The 13,094-nt window shown below is 46.8% G+C and overlaps 1 pseudogene; it reads left to right on the top strand.

The window, feature by feature from the left end:
* The first annotated feature begins 3,588 nt into the window (after positions 1-3,588).
* On the top strand, positions 3,589-11,701 carry LOC121437508 (annotated as a pseudogene).
* The last annotated feature ends 1,393 nt before the right edge of the window (positions 11,702-13,094 follow it).

The following is a 13,094-nucleotide window of genomic DNA, read 5'->3' as shown; positions in this document are numbered from 1 at the left end:
GGACAAGGTAGGACTCAGGAGTCAGAGAGCCTGTGGAAGACCTCATGCAGTTCCTCCCCAGGACGGGCTGAACCCCGGCTAACATTAGCTCCCCCACTTCTGTCTTCTAGCCATCACTTCTCCTGGGTCATCATGGACATAATAGAATGTCCCCTATGGCAGGCAGAGCACCTGTACATGGGCTTTGACTCTAACCCCCACATTTCCCCTCTTTAGCATCTAACTGTCCTCTGTGGCGCTCCACAATACCCTACAGGGGCTCCCAGGAGCAAAAAGACTGGCTTTGACTTAGCCACTTGCCATCTTACAAAACCATCCTGTGATCTTGCTCTCTCCTGGGTCCTTTTTAGGACCTCATGATCAAAGTTCTAGTTTTTCCCCATTTCACAGGCAGGGAAACTGAGACACAGAGGTCTTGTGCATTGTAACATGCCAAGAAAACCAGAATCCTGTAACTCTGGCCTGATAATCCTTGGAGAACTGTGCCCCGATAAGCTGCGTGCTGCCACTGGGGTTTCTTTTGAATACTCTTATGCTCCATTCCTCCCCATATTGCCATCCCAGCCTGTAGAAGCAAAGTAAATATTTAAAGAGCTTGGCCCTGGCCTCCCTGAGCTGGGGCATGGTGCCTATTCAGCTGTAACTTCCCATATTATCCCTTCTACTAAAGGGAGCTAATTATCCTCCGTGATGTAGGCCCAGTACCTCTCGTATATCCCGACTGAAAACCTCTGAGAGGCAACACTAATTATTGTCATCTTACAACCCAGGATGATAGGCCTCAGAGGGGCCTCAGAACTTGTCTGAGGTCACATATCTAGGTAGAGTCAGGGCCAAGACACTGACTCCAGAGTCCTTGTTCTGAGTCTCTCAGTGGTGATGGGAGAGCTCAGCTACAAAAAAACAAAAAACAAAAAAACCAGGCTCCATGAAACAGAATAATAAGTGTGGTATTTGGTATTGACCCTTCAACGTTTCTTTACATTGGCCCATATATCCTAACTGTCTGTGTTCTAAAGATTTTGAATGTGAGTGATCACTCTGTATTATTATAAATTTGAAAGATGTAACTCTCTTATTTTATAGGGGCTTATGTCCAAGAGTGTTGCTTGAATCTTAGAAGAAACTTTGAGTTTGGGAACTTTAGAATACTTTGGGAACCGTTAAGACTTTGGGGACTCCTTAAGCTACATGAATATATATTTTGCATGGTGTGATGCCGATGAGATGCTGGGATTCAGAAACAGAATGCTACAGTTTACATGCTGAACATTCAACAGAGACTCACGATTTGAGTGCTTATTGCCAGGCTTTGCCCTTTTCTGAGGGATGTAGAGTCCTTAGGAGATGCAGACTAGCGGGTAGAAGTAGGGCACTATAAATGACACCAATATTTGACCTAGTTTACATGGACAGCCACTGAGTGTTAATATGGAAGTTGAGGGTAGGTGGCACATGGTCAACAACAAAAAATTTTGACATCAGTATAGCACCTAGAGGATTGCATTCTACCAAAAGCATGGGTAGACAACCCTCTAAGGCACAGAGAAGATATGGTATCCAATGACTTCATAGCTATAAACTCATATATGTCAAATCCCCTGAGCTATAAGTGTTCTGATATAATGAATGCAGTCTGTGTTAGGATACCACATTTACATTGCTTCTCTTACACAGAAGACAAACATGTCACCGCCTCCCATCCAAACTACTGACATAGCGCCCATGATTAATCATTTCTGTTTGTGCTCCTGTGTTCCCAGTACAATTATTTGTGGAAAATCTGGCCCTCATCCCAAGGATCCAGAACACTAACATGAATGCATTACATTACCCTTAGAAGTGAGAGAGCTGATTCCAGAGAAGGTACAGTAGCATGGAAGAATGTTGACAACTCATCACTTTTATGGTCTGGAAAACAGTGCGGTGAGGACCACTGTAACAGTGGAAATGACACATGAACTTAATGCCTTCTTCTCCTAGGGACAGGTGTGCTGTATACCAGGGGTCTTCCAGTGTTCCCAACATAGCTGCGACTATGAAAATCCATCTCATGGTGAACAGGGATCTGAGACAGGAATTCTGAAATGTGATTCCAGGGGTGTGCAATTACACTCAGAGCTCACCCATCCCTCTAAATCCCTTCACAGTGCCTTTTCCCCAACCTCTGTTTCTTGAACATTCCCACGTAAAATCATGAAGGAATTAAGGCAAAGGGTGGCTATTTTCAGAGAGTTTCATCGAAAACTATTTTTTCAGGATGAATAGAAGCAACATTAATGGAGCTGTGACCAGTGACTTTGCCATCAGAAGCAAAAACATTATGGTTTGATTTGAGGAATGGTGTCCAAGAATATTTCTGTCATGATTAATAAGGGTTCTCTGGTTACAGTGTGATTCCATGGTAGTTATTCTACACAGACTAGGTAAATCTTCAAGAATCAGGTTGATTGACAAACTAAACTATTTTTCTGGACACTTTTTTTTTAAAAAAAAGATTTACTTAAGAGACAAGGTCTTACTGTGTATAGCTCTGGCTGGCTTGGAACTCACAGAGCTCTTTCAGCCACTGACTTTGGATTGGAGACATGGATGGGCAAAGATTTAGTTATGTGTATGTGAGGGTACCCTGGGAGGCCAGAAAAAAGTGTCAGATCCTTAGAAACTGGAGTCACAGTTGATTGTGAGCAGATACGGATGCTGGGAATGGAATTGGAGGCTTCTGCAAGAGCAGTAAGCTCTCTTAATTGCTAACTCCATCCTTCAACTTTTTTGCTGGTCATTCTTCTTCATCCATAGTATCGCTCCTGCTCACCCTACTAATGCTTGATGAGGAGCAGAAGGGAAGTCTCCCTCCCCTTCAATTGTGTGAGCAATTGTTAGGGAGAGAGAGATGGGATGCCCTAGGGTCACAGGCTTCAGTGCTCGTGGTGGCTGCACGTAGGACCATGTGAGGCTAAGCCAGGTATGCCAGACTGCTCTGGGCTTTGTCGTATATTTGGATATTTCCTAAAGGAATGCTGAGCTAGGAGTTTAGCTCCGTGGTAGAGCGGATGTCTAGAGTACTCAAGGTGTTGGATTTGTTCCCCAGCAAGGCAAAACAGAACCACAAACCAGCCTCACTGCTGGATACACAAAGGAAAAGTCCAGACTTCAGCCGGCTTGGTATGGGCCTGTAATCCCAGCACTTGAGAAGCAGGAATAGTAGAGAGTTTGAAGTTTAGAGCCAGCCTGGTCTGCGTACAGTTTCAGACCAGACAAGACTACATACCAAGACCTTGTTTCAGAAAGGACAACAGAAAATGGATTTTATACTACCAAATACCAAAGAAAGGAAGTAAGATTCACAACAACCCAGGCAAAGGAATAACATGCATCAGCCCAACAACCTCTGAGGGCTTTTCTTGCCTCAATATTTAGGGCGAATCAGGATAGAGGAAGTGAGGGTGTGCAGGGTTAGCAAGCATGAGACAGGCCTGGCAGATTTCTAGCCCCAGGCCAGCAAAACTAGAAGTTCTGGGCGGCTTTGAAGTAGATCTTGGGGGAGTAAAGACTGTCTCTTAGCAGGTCGGGTGGGTGCATTCCGGGATGGAGGAAGATAGTAAGGTTATGGGAAGGTTGTAACCCAGTGTGAGTCAACCTCAGGGGTGTGTGTGGGCTAAAGGGTTGGTCTGTCTTTGTGATAAGGTGCTTGGTTCAATGTGAGAAGGCATGATGGGTGTCGTGGTTTAGCAGATGTGGCTGCTGGTAATGGTGCAAGTGGGAGACAGACCTCCTGCCAGGTGCTGAACTGGGATACGTGCAGGGGACACTCCCATGCTCTTGGTCAGCATCTGGCTTCTGCATACTTGGAGGCTCCCAACTATCTGTGATGAGATCTGGCGCCCTCTTCTGACATAAAGGTGCATATGCAAACAAATGAAGGGATGTTTGAAGGGAGATGTCCCATGTTCATTTTCTCATTGGTGGGTGGTAAGTACTGACACTCGAGCCAGGCTCCTTTCCTGGTGTCAGCTTCCATTACCCCCTCCACCTCTTCCCCTCCAGAGAGAAGACTTCGCGGGAAGGCCTTCTAGAACGTGGGTGAGAAAGTGTACTGCCAGGAGGACTTCCTGGTGAGTCTGCACTGTGTTGCTGGCCCAGCTGGGTGGGAGCAGGGGCTCACATGCAGACCTGAGGCCAGCGACAGTGAGTGTCCCCTTGTCACGTGACATCCTGGATCCTGTGTCCCCTCTCAGTACTCCGGGTTCCAGCAAACTGCGGACAAGTGCAGCATGTGTGGACACCTTATCATGGAGATGGTGAGAACCTCCAGGTGCCTGGAGTCCCCCACCCTCTGCTGCTCCAGACCATTGGTGAGGCCCTAAGCCATGGCCTCTGGGGGGCGGTGCTGTGCCTCTTGCCCATGCTAACCTTTTGGTGCTTCCCCCAGATCCTGCAGGCCCTTAGCAAGTCCTACCACCCGGGTTGCTTCCTCTGCTCAGTGTGTAACGAGAGTCTGGATGGCGTTCCCTTCACCGTGGACGTGGAGAACAACATCTACTGCGTGAGAGACTACCACACGTGAGTCTCCCTTGCTGAAGAAGCAGTGTGGGCCGCAGCATGGCCTCCCCAGCTCTCTTTCCTGCCTACCTCAGCCTCTTTGGTCCTGGCCTTTTTTTCTCTTTCTGCCCTCATGTTTTCTCTGCAGTTGGGGTAGGGACAGCTCTGATCTTGGTGACAGGAGCAGAAAGATGGGACTCCTTATATTTTGGTGGGATACATCAGGAAAGAACCTGGAGGTGGTATCAATAACTATTATGTTTCCAGAATATGTTTCCATATGTGTTCCAATTCATGGGCCTGGGGATGGTTCCCAGTGACGTCATAAGGGCAGGGCAGGGATATTTGTGATTCCTGGTCTCTGTTCTGGGCTCTTACCTGACTGTTCCCTGCCATTGGGCCTTTTCTTCCCGAGGAGAAAGCCCTGGTGCCAAGTGGGCAGCCAGTGCTTATGTGTTATGGTGGCTCTGGGCTTAGGCCTCAGAGCCTTGGGTCTCTGCTGCTGCTGATTTTTGAGATTGGTGCTGGCACTTGTCCTTGGTACTCATGGTGGAGCAGAGGTCTCCCCTAGGGATGGCTTCAGTCTGGACATCAGGGACTAGAGAATGCATAGGAGATGGCTGGAGGGAGCCAGAGGCAGTCCTGCAGGAGGAGGGAGGGAGGGCACAGATAGGAACTGTGTCAAGCACTAGTGCCAAGAAGGCAGAAGCTGAACACCCGCGTGTCTACACAGGAGGCAGGCTATCTTAGAGCTGTTGTGGTAGCTCCACCCATGTCCCCTTGCCTCTAACTTCTCACCTTCTCACGCCTACTTCCTTTATCCTTCCAGGGCGTTTTCTCCAAAATGTGCTTCCTGTGCCTGCCCTATCCTCCCTGCCCAGGTAGGAACACTTCACCCAGAAGCAGAGGGTGCGTGATCCTGAGGCTTTGCACGATCTGATCTTGCCTGCTTTGACTCAGGTCCTGGGCCATAATAGGAGTGGTCAAAGGTGGCCATACTCTGCATTCTGCAGGGCTGAGGAGTATAGAGGATGTTCATGCAGGAGGTGGGGCAGGTGTACCCTGGGTGCATTACAGGGAAGAGGTAGCCCTGATTCTCGTGACCCACTGCGGCACTCTGCTCCATTACTTGTATTGGGAGGGGCTGCTCATCTGGCTCATTCAATTCTGCAGTGGATGTTGGGTAGCCTAGGGCTAGAAGAGCAGATATGGAGGCCTTGGCATGTGTAGCTCTCTGGGTCTTTCTGCATGAACAATATCTATTGAAGTCAGCTTCCTGAGGAACATGGCTGGTAGTGGGAGTTTCTGCATGAGCCAACACCCATGTGACTTTCTTACTGTCACATGCCTATGTGTGACTCCAGTTGGGGAAGAGGCCCAGAGCACATACACATTCCTCTTGGGCACGTGCTGTAGTGCGTTGTCCTTGTCCGAGGGACATGTCTACTCAGGGTGGCACATTGTAGAGAGAGGTGCTTTAATGGACAGGATATAGTGCTTCAGGTCCAGGGAGCACACATGTGAATCTGCCTCTTTTTCCAGGGCTGTGGGACAACCATTCGTGTGGTGTCCATGGACAGAGACTACCACGTGGAGAGTTCCCACTGTGAGGTGAGCTCCGGCCTCTCCCACCCTCCCCTGCAGACACTGTCACCCTCCACCCTGGATCCTCTCTCTGTAGCTTCTGCTCCATATTCCCTCAGTAAGCCTTTTTTTTTCTTCCCACCCATGCCCATTTTTCTTTCAGACAGTCCCATTTTCACTAAGTGGGTGTTGGATTTAGTAGAATAGACAGGAATTTAGAATTGGCAGTGTCCACATGAAGTAGTGTGTTGCTGTTGAAGGGAGTTGTCAGGACCTTGAAAAACTATGGAAGGTTTCCTGGGGGATGTGACACTCAGCCTAAACTTTGGAGGGTCATAGCAGATAGGATGTGTCCATCAGAATTATAGCGGAGGATGAGTACACCGTCGCTTCATTTATCCAAAGTCACCAAATTACATAGAAAAGGTTTATTTCAGTTTGGTTGTAGAGGTTTAATCCCATGATGGTTGGTTGACGCCATTGCTTTGGGCCTGTGGTGTGGCAGAGCTGATCACCTCAAAACTGGTAAAAGAACAAGGAAGAAGGTTTGGAGAGAACTTTGAGATGGCGCACTGTGTAAGGATACCTGCTACTGAGTCTTAGGACCCATGTGGTGGAGGAGACAGCTGATTCTGCAAGTTGTCCTCACCTCCACAGGCATGCCATGGCACCCACTTCACATGCAAATAACACATGCAGCCAGCCTGGTCTACAGAGTGAGGGCTAGGCCATCCAGGGCTACACAGAGAAACCCTGTCTTAAAACCAAAACAACAACAACAACAACAACAACAACAACATCATCATCAGTAATAATAATACATGTATTAAAAAAAAGAGGTCAAGGTTCTGGAGTCCCATTGATCAAAGAACCAAAGCCTCTTTGTCACTTCAGCCACTCCCTCCATGGACAAGGGACCAAGCTTCGCCTCCCCCCACTTTCTTTGTTTTTGTGTTTTTTTGAAATATGGTCTTACTGTGTAGCCCTGTGTAGTAAGCTTTCTCGTTGGACTGTCTTGGACCACCAGCCTGCAAATAGGGACACAGACTTCTTAATAATGAAAGCTTGGCCTTTGGCTTAGGCTTTTCCCAATTAGCTCTCATAATTCAGATTAACCTGCTTTTATTAATCTACATTCTGCCATGTAGCTTTTACCTCTTCCATTCTGTGTATCTGGCTTGCTCTGTCTTTCATTAGTGTCTCTCTGCACCTAGATTCATTTTCCACTGACTCCCCAAAAATCCTGCCTGTCCTCCTGCCTAGCTGTTGGCCATTCAGTTCTTTATTAAACCAATAAGAAGATACCTTGAAGGGCTGGAGTGATGGCTCAGTGTTTAAGAGCACTGCTCCAGAGGACCTGGGTTCAATTCCCAGTACCCATATGACAGCTCACAACTATCTGTACGTCCAGTTCCAGGGGATCTAACACCTTCAAACAGACATACATGTAGGTAAAACACCAAAGCACATAAAATAAATCAAAAATAATGAAAAAGAAAGTGCCTTGGGAAAGATACATCTTCACAGTCTACAAAAAGATTATCCACAACATTTTCCCATTTTTTTCCAATATAAAGTTCTACTCTGTCTAACACAGTAAAACTATATATAGTAAGAACAATTATCAGTGGTTACACACACCTTTAATCTTGGCACTCGAGAGGCAGAAGCAGGCAGATCTCTGTGAGTTTGAGGCCAGCCTGGTCTACAAGAGCTAGTTCCAGGACAGGCACCAAAGCTACAGAGAAACCTTGTCTCCAAACAAACAAGAACAATTATCAGATAAGAATTACATTTCCAATGTTCAGTCCATTTGTATTTGGTGTATTCAGAGAAAATATTATCTGTCTTGATGAGTTCAAAGTTTTATACCTAAACCACTTTTTATCATAACGTATTACCAACCTAAAAATCTTTTTAGACCTTAAAACATTTTCTTAGATGAGCAACTTAAGCTTTTATGTCTCTCATCCTTTATAAACTTTACATCTCTTTTGAACGTTTTTTTAAATGTGGTTAAAAAAAGGCAGTATAACTAGTCTTCAACTCCCATCAGAGACTCGAGAAGGATAAAATAGTACCTGAGTAGGCAGGAAGTGCAGAGAACACAACTTTCAAAACTATAGAAATGACAGAAACAGCTGGCTGCCTGGACTCCTCTGCAATGTTGGGACATCCATCGTTGGTCTAAAAGACCAGCATATCTGACAGACTTTTCTGTGGAGCTGGAATTTTGAAGGACTTCCTACCTTGTCTTGGCAAAGTTTGGCATTCATTTTCTTTTGTGTCCTGTTTGTCCAATTTGGTCAGCATACTGTCAGCAGTGGAGGCAAGGGCAGTTTCTTGTCCAGTGGCTAACTTTGCCTCTCACACACACACACACATACACACACACACACACACACACACACACTCACGGAGTTTCCTCAATTCCCATTGCCTTCTATGAAGTAGATAATGCTGCCAGGAGCAGATGTGTCTCACTGTCATAAAAACAATAACAGCTGGGTGGTGGTTGCGCACACCTTTAATTTTAGCTCTCGGGAGGCAGAGGCAGGATTATCTCTGTGAGTTCGATGCCAGCCTGGTCTATAAGAGCTAGTTCCAGGACAGGCAACAAAGTGACACAGAGAAACCCTGTCTTGAAAAAAAAAACCAAAAGAAAAACAACAACAACAAAATTATCTCTTGAAAACACATCTACATGACTATAAGTTTGATTGTTATACATGATTAACTAGTAATCTACATTTTTTAAATTATCCTAAACAGTTTGTAATAATAGTCTTTAAGGGCTAGACCTTTATATTTTAAAATGATCTGCAGTACACTACCTAAAACAACAGAAAGTATATACAGTATGTTCTAACAAAAATAACTTTAAATTCGTATCAGTATACAAAGATGTATACCAATGTAAAATATTTAAGACTAGTAGTTGTGTTTTTTTAGCTTAAAAGTAGATTCAATTAATTTACCATTCTATTTTATCATTCTTATATCCTTCTCTTTTATTTTCAGAAAGAGATCCTTGAACCTAACCTGCTTTGTTTAATTTTTCCTTGACCATAAAAAAGATATAACCAAAAAAAAAAAAGATATAACCTCTCCCCCAGTGCAACATATTTCCTGATTTTCATTTTGAAGTTAAGACATTCTTAAAAAATATAGGTTGGTTTCATTTTTTTTTGCTATAACCCAGTGTTTATCAGCAGTGTTATTTTTAGCTTATCAGTGTTCAAAGTCAACAAAGAAACATACATGTCTATTTTCCTCCTTATGTGGCTGTGTATGCAAACACACACACACACACACACACACACACACACACACACAGAGCAGTCAGTTCTCTTAACCTCTGAGCGATCTCTCCAGCTCTAAACTATTTTCTATGACTGTCTATGCCCATTTTTTTCTCTTTCTTTAGCATTTAAACACATCTTAAAGTATTTTGTACCCATTTAGAGGGTTTTTTTTGGTCCAAACCTGGCTTTCCTAAGCATCCGCAGTCTTCTCTGACCACGAGAACCAAAGCCCCCCCCTCTGTTTATTGAGAGCCCAGCCTCAAGCTGGCAAGTAGCAGTGGGAGCCGCATTTACTATAGCAGCTCTGGGAAGTTGCTGAGCCCACTCTCCAAAGTCCATGCAAGTGACAGCCAATTGCTGTATGTGCTCCCAGGAAGGCCCAGGTGGCCATGGTTGAGGTGCATAGGAGGGGCATAGGAGGGTCAAAGGCGGGGCATAGGAGGAGCATAGTCGGGACATAGGCGGAGCATAGGCAGGGTATAGGAAAGGCATAGGCAGAGCATAGGCGGGGCAATGGTGGGGTACAGGCGGGGCAAAGGCAGGGCATAGGAGGGACAGAGGTGGGGCATAGGAGGCGCAAAGGCGGGGCATAGGCGGAGCATAGGCAGGTCATAGGCGGAGCATAGGAGGAGCAAAGGAGGAGCAAAGGCGGGGCAAAGGCAGGGCAAAGGCGGGACATAGGCGGGGCAAAGGCGGGACATAGGAGGAGCATATGCAGGGCATAAGAGGGGCATAGGCGGGGAAAAGGCGGGACAGAGGCGGGGCATTGGGGGGCAAAGGCGGGGCACAGGCGGGGCACAGTAGGGGCATAGGAGGGGCATAGGCGGGGCATAGGCAGGGCAAAGGCGGACATAGCAGGGGCAAAGGCGGGACATAGGAGGACCATAGGTGGGGGGGAAGGTAGGGCATAGGTGAGATATAGGCGGAGCCTGGGCGGGGCAAAGGCGGGGCATAGGAGGAGCTTAGGGGGCAAAGGCGGGGCATAGACAGAGCATAGGAGGGGCATAAGCGGGACATAGGTGGAGCATAAGGGGGCATAGGTGAGGTAAAGGCGGGGCATAGGAAGGGCATAGGAGTGGCATAGGAGGGTCATAGGAGGGGCAAAGCCGCGGCACTTATCTTTGTTAGTAGTCACGGTATGGGCTTTTCTTTTGTCCCTTCGGGAAGGCCCATGTGATGGGTGTCTGGTCATAGCAGGAAAAAATTGTCCAAACTGAAATCTGAAATCAGATTTCTGAGGGCCAGAGACGGGCGAGTCTCTGGAGACGGCAGCTGGGCCGGCTGGAGGTCGGAAAGCAGAAGGACACATTTGTCCCTTTCAGATCATTGCTACCAAAGAGCTATGCCGTCAATCAAGGCTTTCCAATGAAAGCCCCATCCCCAGCTCCCTGGGGTTTCCGTCAGCATTCATAATTATTTTCCACAGCTGTCTGCCGAGATGGCTCCCATTAAGCCTTAGTCTCCTCCATGTGGCCTCCTTTTGGGCCAAAGCTTCGACTAAAATTAAAATGTACTCATCAACAAATACTTCAAGATTGACTTGCTTCTTGGGCATGCTGGGGAGCAGCTTGCACAGCCACGCACAGCGACATGCCATTGGTAATGAAGTATTGAATTCAATGACACTTGAGAACATGCGCCTCCTCCAGGCTGCTCTTCGTGTGTGAGACCTAACAGCCTCTGATCATGCAGCATCTGCTCCCTGACAGTGAACACACAGACGCGCAGGCTGCTTGGGTCGTCCCTCCCAGACTAACCTCCCCAGACCAGAGGTCTCACTTTGGAGTCTACTGCTCTGATCAAACACCATGACTGATAAGAACTTGGGGAGGACAGGGTTTCTTTGGCTTATGCATTCCAACCACAGTCCATTATGAATGGAAGCCACGGCAGGGACTCCAGGAGAGAACCTGGAAGCAGGAACTGAAACGGAGGCCATGGAGGGATGCGGTTTATTGGCTTCTTCCCAATGGCTTTGCTCCTTTCTTATACATCCCAGAACCACCCACCTATGGGTGGCACCACCATTCCCGGACCGACCCCCCCCCCATCAATCATAATTTTTAAAATACCCCCACCGACTTGCCTACAGGTTGGTCTAATGGAGGCAATCTTTTTTCGGTTGAGGTTCCCTCTCCCAGATAATCCTACTGTATTTCAAATTAACGAAGCAACCCTACCCAGCACGCCACAGTTCCCACACCACCTGCTTCCTGCGGGACCAGATGCATCGATTCCACCTGCCAAAGTCTGCTCCCCTTGACGAGTAATTCCATTTTCACAGAGCTTCCCTCTGATGTTAGGTGATGAGAAGCCCAGCCTCACCGACATAATGGTAAAGCATCATCAAGGAGAGCAAGGCCATGGCTCTTTCCTCACCCCTGCACAAAGTCAAATGGCAGTTCCTCTTCTGTGAGTTTTCTAAAACAGTGATCACCATAGGCTTTCATGGACCTTTGGACTCAGACTCCTGGGCTCCAGTACAGCCTGGATCTGGCCTCCCAGGTACTCTAGCGACCAATGACTTCAAAGCCAGTCTGCTCATATCTGTGCTGCACCAGTGACGAGGCTGGCCTATGCTGAGGGTGGCTGAGGAGTCCCCAGCCTGCAAGTCTGGGCCTTTCCTTTACCTTTTCCTTTATTTGCAGATCGAGGATCCTTCTAGCTTTGTGGTATGGTTGTGTTCTCTCCTAGGTGGGGCAAGTCTTTGTTCCCCAGGGGTGACCCTTAGAGTTCCACTCTGCTCCAGTGGGGAAGTTCAGTCATGGAGGGCTTTAGACCAGTAAATGTAACTGACACGTTGAAGGGGGTTTTTAGAGATTTTACCAAAGTTCTCACCAAAGTTCTCCCCTGAGAAATCGACTTGATTTGGTCCTGGCTTGTGGGACCCAAAGCAAACTCCCATGTTTATGATCAATTGAATCTCAACAAAATGCTACAAAATCATTCTTAAAAACAATATTTTTAGCTGTGGTGGTGCACGCCTTTAATCCCAGCACTCAGAGGCAGGCAGATCTCAGTGAGATTGAGGCCTGGTCTTAGAGGCTAGTTCCAGGACAATTTTTTTCCAACAAGAAATGATTCTGGGGCAATTGGGTATCCACGCATGGAAAAAATAAGTGCTGGTGACTATGAAACACCACCAATAATACTCACTCAGAATGCAACATTAAATGTATGAAATGAGATGCGCAAATTCTAAGACAAGGACATGGGCACACATTGTCGTGACTGCATCAGGCAAAACTGTGTTAGGATATTAAAGCCTAAAAGTTCCATCACCATGCCCCAGCGTGCTTCAGAGACACCACCAAGCAGAATAAGGCAAGATGGCTAGAAGAATAAAATACTGGCCCTTTCACGACGTGCCTAATGAAAAACTCACATCCAAGATAGACAAGCAACTACAAACACCAGCAAAAGGTTAATCCAATTTAAAGCCAGAGAAACTATCTAGACCTCCTCTATGTGGTATACTAACAGCCAATGGAGACCCCCTGAGGGGAATGCAGATGTGACCCACACACCACATCAAGAAAACCTGGTTTAGTTAAAAAAGTGGAAAAAGGAGCTGGAAAGATGGCTAGTGGTTAAGAGCATTGCCTGCTCTTTCAAACAACCTGAGTTCAATTACGGACAACCACAAAATGGCTCACAAACAGC

Source organism: Microtus oregoni, unplaced genomic scaffold (assembly GCF_018167655.1).
Source record: "Microtus oregoni isolate MIOR12 unplaced genomic scaffold, Mior012 000052F_ref0000163, whole genome shotgun sequence".
Lineage (NCBI taxonomy): Eukaryota > Metazoa > Chordata > Mammalia > Rodentia > Cricetidae > Microtus > Microtus oregoni.
Note: the sequence above shows the minus strand (reverse complement) of the source record. Positions and strands in the feature narration are given on the sequence as shown.